This window comes from Micropterus dolomieu, linkage group LG14, assembly GCF_021292245.1.
Source record: "Micropterus dolomieu isolate WLL.071019.BEF.003 ecotype Adirondacks linkage group LG14, ASM2129224v1, whole genome shotgun sequence".
NCBI classification, from domain to species: Eukaryota; Metazoa; Chordata; class Actinopteri; order Centrarchiformes; family Centrarchidae; genus Micropterus; species Micropterus dolomieu.
Genome location: NC_060163.1, coordinates 1,120,432 through 1,128,913, shown reverse-complemented (window position 1 = coordinate 1,128,913; position 8,482 = coordinate 1,120,432).

Below are 8,482 nucleotides of genomic sequence, written 5' to 3'. Positions count from 1 at the left end.
ACTCAAAGTTTACCACTCTTACACTTTAAGTATACTTAAAAGTATACTTTTATATACTAAAAAGTGGGCCAATTTAGTCCCAAGAAGTAATAAATTAGTACACTTACAAGTATGCTACTAGTACTATGATCTAAGTATACTTAGTATGTAAAGTATACTTGGGAAATATACTTGAACGTTACTTAAGTTTACTTAGTAAAATAAACTTGAAGTATACTTTATTTTGGTAAGGGTCAACAGGATGTTATCTGTGTAAACGATGTACCTATGCCTATAACAGGTACTCTCTGAACTTCTCAGTCACGGCCCACTTGAGCACAAGGACTTTCAGCTTCATAGAGCTGTAGTTTGACATATTGCTCTCAGTGGGCCTAAGACCTGTATTGGCATGGTGTCGACTGACTCAGCTGTTGGTCCAAACCTTGATGTCTCCATTGGAGGACTCACTGTTCCATGTTTGGTTGACACTGTCTCTTTGGTACATTTGACTCCTCGCTCATTCACTCAACTTCTGTTTCACAGGCACCTGGTTCAAGTCGTTATGGCCCTCCAGATGTGCCAGTCCACCACTCAGGTTCCAGGGGTCATTACTGGCACGTTGAGGGTTTGGGGTAAATGAGCTGTGTGCATACCTGTGTGATGAAACTGGTTGCTAGCAGACCTTTAAACCCTGTGTCTAATGACAAGTCTGTCATTTTCAGGCTTTGGTGCTAGTTTCAGTCCACAACCCTCCACTACAGCGCGACTGTCTGCCAGTACTGTAGGGAATGGATTGCTCCGTGGAGGGGCCCTTCTGGGCCCAAAACATTGAATTTCACCTTGTGGGATTAATAAAGTATGTCTTCTTCTTACTTGTGAAGCCCTGGTTAATTGTTGGGCCAGTCAGTCATTATTCTCCGGATTGCAACTGCTGTTTTGGCTCTGCTTAATTCTTTATTTTTGTGGTTAAGTTTTGGCTCTGCTTAATTTTTTTTCTAGGGCCCCTTCTCTTCTCAATTACACCACCTCACTGGGGCCGATCATCCGCTCGCGTGGCTTCTCCTACCATTAGCTCTTACTAGTATTTATTGCTGCTCTTACTAGTATGTATTGTCAATTGTAGATCTCATGCTGGATTGAAGCTCTGTTGACTCTTGTATGTTGTTCCTCAGATGTAAGTGGCTTTGGATAAAAGTGTCTGCCAAATGAGTAAATGTACATGAGAGCTTGGCTCGTGGTATGGGGATGCACAAGTTCCATGATAAACTGTGGAGCCTGGCCATTTGGTGTAAGAGAGCACCAACATTTTTAAATGGATTCTGAGATTAACAGGAAGCCAGTGCAGAGAGGTTAAAATAAAATTACAGTAGTCCAAACGCAATGAGATCCATTTTATTCCTTGACACAACAAACCTAAGTTTGGTTGTAGGGGAGAGCAGGGGCGAAAGTACCATTTTTCAGAAAAACCTGATTTTAAAAGAGAATGTTTCAGACAGAGATATATTTTTGCTGTGGTCACTAACTCACAGGTGTGGTCTATCAATATCAAGTGGTATTTTGTACAAATGCATTCCGTATAATTTCACTTTAAACATAAGTGGCACATTGTTACTTTCGTCCCCATAGGAACCTCCTGACATATCAACACAATTTATTTTTATACTGAAAAACTCTGACAGGGCAAACTTCAGGGTGTGTTAAAGCACTAAATAACCTGTAGCTTAATACTTACTGTGACACATGAAACGAGAGACACAACTTGTAATTCAAAAAACAGTCCTGCTTCATAAATTTACTTGCCGTGTTCGAAAACAGTTTTCCGAAGACTGCCGCGGGAAACGATGACAAAATCATGCGATATTTGGCAGCTCCATCAAGGGTTGCGTACTGAAGGCGCTGTCACAGCCTGGACGGTTTACCCATATTTCTTAGGTGAAAGAAACAAGGAAGTCAGCGTACAAATGTGAGAATCGAAATGAAAATAAAAAATCCCACCATGGATACATAGACTGGACTGAGAAGATGAGAATAAGGTTCTGCCTGATCACTGAGTGAAGGCTCTCAAGAACAATTTGCATTTAAACAGTTGTTAAATAAAATTATGAAGCTCTTCAGGTTTACATGAAAAATTCAACTGGATGTCATCAGCATACAAATGTTGCTAAAACTTCTGATAATCTGTCCTAGTGGCAGCATGTATATGGACAATAAAATGACAAGCACAGACACGCAAAACAGCAGTTGTTATTATTATGAAGATTATTATAAAGACAAAGAATATGGATGAAAGAATGCATTAGTACATGTGGGTAGCAGGGATTGTCTGAGCTACAAAGAGAGCTGGAGGTGAGTAAAAAGTGTTTTTTAATGAAAAGGCGCTGCCTGCTCTCATTGGCTGGATCTGAATGTCGAGTTTTGATGCATCAAGTTCACACATAACGATTGGAGAGCGCCGATCAATAACTGATTTACTCCTGATCACAGCCTGATGGTCGGTGAGCTCAGCAACTGGCAAATTGGGCTGAAGTTCGTTTAGTGTGAAGTAGGCTTTAGTTATGCTGCTATAAGCCTAGACTGCCCGGAGACTTCCCAAAATGCACTGAGCACTTTTCTCCTCCTTTCCCTCTCCATCTGTATGCATTCTTGTCCCAGTAATGCATGTTGCTAACTTGACTTCCTCCCTCTACCATAGTCTTGTGCTTTCTCGTCTCTCTCTGGCACTGTAAAAAATGTTCCTCTTATTGCAGAAACTGTCACCCAACATATTTGTTCTTTTTAATTTCTTTTTTTTGTAGTTTTTTCTACTAATTTGCTGGTTCACTGACCTCATTTCCCTACATGGATAAATGAAGTTACCTTATCTTAGGACACATGGGGAAACAAAAAGGAGAGAGAGAAAGACCAACAAAGAAGACAGAATGACTAAGAGATAGAGATGGAAGGAATAAAAAGGACAGAATTAAAGGTTCAGTGTGTAAGTTTTAGTGGCATCTAGTGCTGAAGGTTGCCAATTGCAATCAGTGGCTCATGGTGCATTCACATACTCCTCGGATGGTCCCATTTCGGGAGTTGTGTTCATGGGCTCTTAAGTTGGAATGTGGAGTGAACATGGACATTACTACAAAGATGTGTTGGATTACCATTATCTGAGCATATAAACAACACGCAGACATCTAGTTCATTCTCACAAACTAACCGTTATAACTAGGGGTATGACAAGACACTTGCCCCCCCACGAGAGAAGACGAGACGAGATTCGAGATTGGGTTCACAAGATCAAGGTGTGACAAGACTTTAGCAAAATTCTTAAGAAATCTTAAGTGATTAATTATATGAAGATTTTGAGCATTAAACACTTTAACTCCTGTTTTCTGATATTTTTTTCTGCAACAGTTTATGGTGAAAATGTTTTTATTTATTAAAGAGAAACACAAAGTTCAAGTGGCAGGTGACAATTCAAAATCTATAGCCTTACTCTACCAGACTACAAGTCAGTGCAGCTCTCAGTCATTCTGTGCTGCTTTCAGATCTGTTTCTCCTGTAGATCAACTTTTCTCCTGTAATATCATCCCTGCTGTGTCATGATTTAGTCTTCCCTCCTCTTTGTGTCTTTGTTTGGGGAAGTAACCTCTTTAAATGTGATTGTGGCACCTTTTCACCTCAATGATAAATTATTTAATTGGAATTTATTTATAAACTCCTGGACATAAATAGCTCCTGTTTCAGCAGCTTTTCTGCTCATGTTCAAAACTTTCTGCACATTCAGAATCTCTCCCACATATCTGTGTTCTCTGACATGCCTAGAATAAAGTCATAATATTACCAAACTAACGTCATCATTAAATGAAAAGTCTACCTGCTCTGCGGTGCATTACATTATTGATCCGCTGGTAGTAATGTTAACCCCTTCAGACTGTTCGTCCAACACAGTTTGGGACTGCATGTTGCATGTGAAACTGACACCTCTAAACAGGCAAAAATCTCACCACAAATCCACACACATTAACTTCAGCAACTCATAAAGTGCTCACAGTCCCAGACAGAGAAAGTTTGCACCTCAGTTTTTAGATGTTTATGTTGCAAAACTCTTACCAGCTACGTTATCACTCATCACAACTGTCTGGACTCAAAATGTGTGGCTTGACAGCATGTGAAAAGCTTTTTACCTGACAAGACATCTCGTCATAATTTAATCTTGCAAGATCTCAAGGTGTGAGATCACGTCACACCCCTAGTTATAACCATATTACAAATAACATGTTTGGAAAATATGTATTTGTAATAAGTCATTTTGCACGAATCAGAGTTCTCTATACTTCTTTATGTCGCATGTACATTTTAGTTCTCTTTTTGCAATAAACATTTAAGGAGGAAAAAAAGTTTCAGATAATTCTGACTCAACATGAACGCACCGCTCCAGCCCTCCCAAGCAAGCAGGAGAGGCTACGGTGGCCGACACGCTCTGTCAGCTCCGCGGTATATGTAGATAGAAATGGCTCATTCTGAGGTAATAAAAACATAACGATTCATTATGTAAGGTCTTTATACAACACTGAAAACACAGTTATGGATATTATATTGCATTTCTGTTAATAGATCATCATAAATATTACACGCTGAACCTTTAAAGGTAGAGAGAAACAGAGAGACAAGGAGGGGAAGGGGAAGCCAGGCCACGTCAAACTGCTTTCAGCTTGTTCCATGTGCAGTAATAATAAATGGGGCTTCATTATTTAGTTTTGTATCTCTGTAGTGCTGCTGCCAGTTTCATTGCAAACCCCCCTGCCTATTTATTACTCCGTCATTCTCATATTTACTAACCCAGGAAGAGAGAAAACCTGTTTGAAGAGTGTGTGTTTGTGCATGTGAGGATGCATGTTTGTGTTTGTATGTCTTTTGCCAAGTATTAAATAGTCTTGTAGAGACTGACACATTGTTCTTTTTTTCATGAGATTTAACAGAGAAGGATGACCACTTTATAGGTTAAGATTAGCAAAACTGCCTCTACCTTGATTAATCACTGTTTTAATGCACCATTGGATGAACACGATAAGTGACTCCAATCAGGGCTCCAGTCTGCATTTTGCGACCATTTTGCAAAAGTGTGAGTATTTTTTTCAACTACTTGCACAATTGCGGCTTCCAAATTTGACAACATTTAATTTTTTAAATCATGTTGAAAGATGAGGAGGGAGCGAGTCTGCACTGGGAGATTTCCTGGTGGCCTGAGGGACGTTTTGGCCTGCCGTTAATTGTCTTGATTTAACTTGATCAACGGCAGTGATAATATAGCAAGCTTTTTTTATCAAATAGCAAGCAGGAGAATCCATGCATCCACTGGGTCCACATCTCTCTCTCTCTATATATTATATAATATATAATATATATTATTTTCTTTCTTTCTTTATTTCTGGAATGCCAAGCAGAACAAATATGTGGTCCACCAGGAGTTCCGCGGGCTCCCTAGCTGAGAGAGGTTTGGGCAGAGCATGGAAATGAGCAGCTTTGGAAAATCAATTTATGATGCTGAAAATTGCATTATTACCTTTGGAAAATATAAGGATCCACCATTACGCTTAAACTCTGCCTTCGTTGTTGAACACAGCAGTGAGTTAGCCAAGCCTGACTTTCCTTTATAACACTAAGTTAAATTTGAGCATGTTAAACTCCCTTGAAAGTGCAGGCCTCAGCAACAACAACAATATAATAATCACAATAACCTAACTCGTTAATTAACTGATGCGTTCTTATGTGTGTGACAGATAGAGCTTGATTGGCTTGCTTGTTTCTTTAACCAGAAACAACATGCTGATGGTGGCAGTACCAGATGTGTGAATCACTGGATAAGTCTGAGCAGAGTGGACCATTTTTTTTTTTAAACAATGATTATTTGAAATGCCAGCCCTGTGTGAATCTCACAGGTGAACACACACACACAGACCTTCTTCTAGCCAATTCTTGGTGCAACAGCCACCTCATCATTGCCTCCTTTTCCCTATGGAGCAGTGCAGCCAAGCATCTCTTCAATGGACCAGTGTAGCTTTTCTAATAGCTAATTTCACCTTTAATTAAATTTGGTAGTAGCAGCAAAGGCTGTGCTTGGCCTGAGTTACATACACAGGACTGTAACACTGATAAAATGACACAGGACACAAATCGAAAGAAAACTTGGGTGCTCTACATGTGCAGTAGAGAAAGAACAGAAGGAAATGTGCATAGATAGATAGATAGATAGATAGAGACTTTATTATCACTGTACATAAAATACAACAAAATTCAGTTTACAGCAAACCATTGGATAATTCCAGCAAATGTCTCTCTTTCTATCATACGCACCTGCTTATGTATGAATATGTGTGAGTCGCTTCATCTCTCGTTACCATGCATACTTTGCTCAGTGTTTAAATTTGCATTTATGGGTGCATCCACATGAATGTGCATTTACACTATAGCATGTGTATGTGTGCGTTTCCGCTCACTCTATGGCCTCTCCCTTAGTGTAGCTCGCTCAACCCACACCAATCAGATCCCTTCACATACACATACAAATATAGCTCGCTTCCTTCTCCTCTCTCTAATTCCTCCTACTCCTCCTCTGTCTCTCTTTCTTGCTCTCTCTCTCTCCCTATTTCAGTCTCTTGCTCAGAGCAGTTCGTTCGGCAGAGAGGTATAACGGAGTGGAGTGTGCGTCCAGAGCAACGATCGAAGTGAAAACGGAGAGAGACAAAGATAGACAGATACCCAGATAGAACGGAAGAGAGAGAGAGACCCCCAGAGGCAGCACTGAGCGGACTGAGAGAAACAACACTCCTCATCACCGTGAGTACTGTCCTGTATATACATGCTTTTTTCCATTCACTCACTATTAAGGGAGCTGTTTCCTAAGTAACTGAACTGGTTTGTGTGTTATACAGTAGACTGGAAGACAGTGAACAGAGTAGATAGCAAGTATAGTAGAAATGTATGGGAAGATGCATAGGATGCCTTTCAAATTGTTCACCCTGCGCCTAAACTCATAGCCTACACTTTGTTTTTGATTTGTGTTTTTGTTTTTTTGCGACTGTCTCTGGTTCATTCATCTCTTGGCCATGTGTTTTAGACACAGAAATCATACTACATGGACAACTGACGTGCGTACAGTCTCTTTTTCACCAGATGTATATAGACCTTCCACAATGAATGAGCTGCAGATCAACATACACACCACTGATGGGACTATTCCACACTGTGGTGTGTTTTACTTTTTTGTCCTTTTGCCATGTGTTCTCGTTCCTGAGGGGATGTTCCTTCACCTCACTTTTTCTTAAATATTTGAGTATATTTGTAACATTTTTGCACATGTAGCCCTTATCTATATTTTGAACTGAAGCAATGCCATGCTTTCTTGAGTAACTATTTCCCAGCACTGGTCTTGAAATGTATCTACACTCCAAAACAGAATATACCAGAGGTGTTTTGTAAAGTACTGTGTTGATGCTGAGAGCAGCAGACAGAAGAGGTTATTGGGGTGGCGAAGAGAGAGAAAAAAAAGAGAGATTATGACAAATTCTTAAAAAGACTGATTATAATAGCTGCTGCCATCCCTTCTTTTTCCCCTTCCACACTCACAATAATTATTTCTGTGGCTTCTTCTTTTGTTAGCTCTGTTTTCCTTCATCAAACGCCATGTAGTCGAAATCGGGCACACTTTTCCCTCGCAGAATTATATAAATTGTTTTAGAATGCCACATCCCAACGTTTGCTGAGTGACATTTCACATGTTTATTACAACGCTTTACATTTACAATCAGTGTGTAAATGTTATGTTTTTCACAGAAACATTCACAGATTCACAGATTAGTTTACTATCAAATTATTCAGAATCCATTCAGTATGAACATTTGCTTGAGCTTCGCTGTCATCATAGTGTATGCATTTATATTAAGAAACCACACAAGAAAATGTGTTTCCAGCCGCAAAGGAGTGTGTACGTTTCTCACATACAGAGCAAACAGGAGAGAAATGCAAAAATGATTTCCATGAATATCTATACAGACACACAGCAGTGTGTTTGATCTATAAATGTTACGCGTGGTGTGTGTGTATGAGTGTATCAAGGAGGGATTTCCTTGTGTAGTGAACCTACACTTTGTTTATACAATTATGAATAATAATACTATTAAATATTATTATCATAAGCACTCATTCAGGGGGGGACCATCTAAAAAATTGCTGTCCGCCCAAGACTTTTAGCAGTCCTTGGATATAGCTTAATAAAGACAAACAATCGGTTACTTATTATCAGTTAGTTATCAATTGTTATCAATATCAGTTTCCATCAGTTATTTAATCAATCAGTCTCAAATATCAGGATGAATCCTCCGTGCATTGACCTGGGTTAATTAAACGGTACAAACACATTCCTGTGATCAAGGTGAATATTTATTAACTAACTAAAGTGAATACAAGTGAGGGTAAATAGGGATAGAAAGGAAATAAGACAACAATGATTAAGCAACAACCA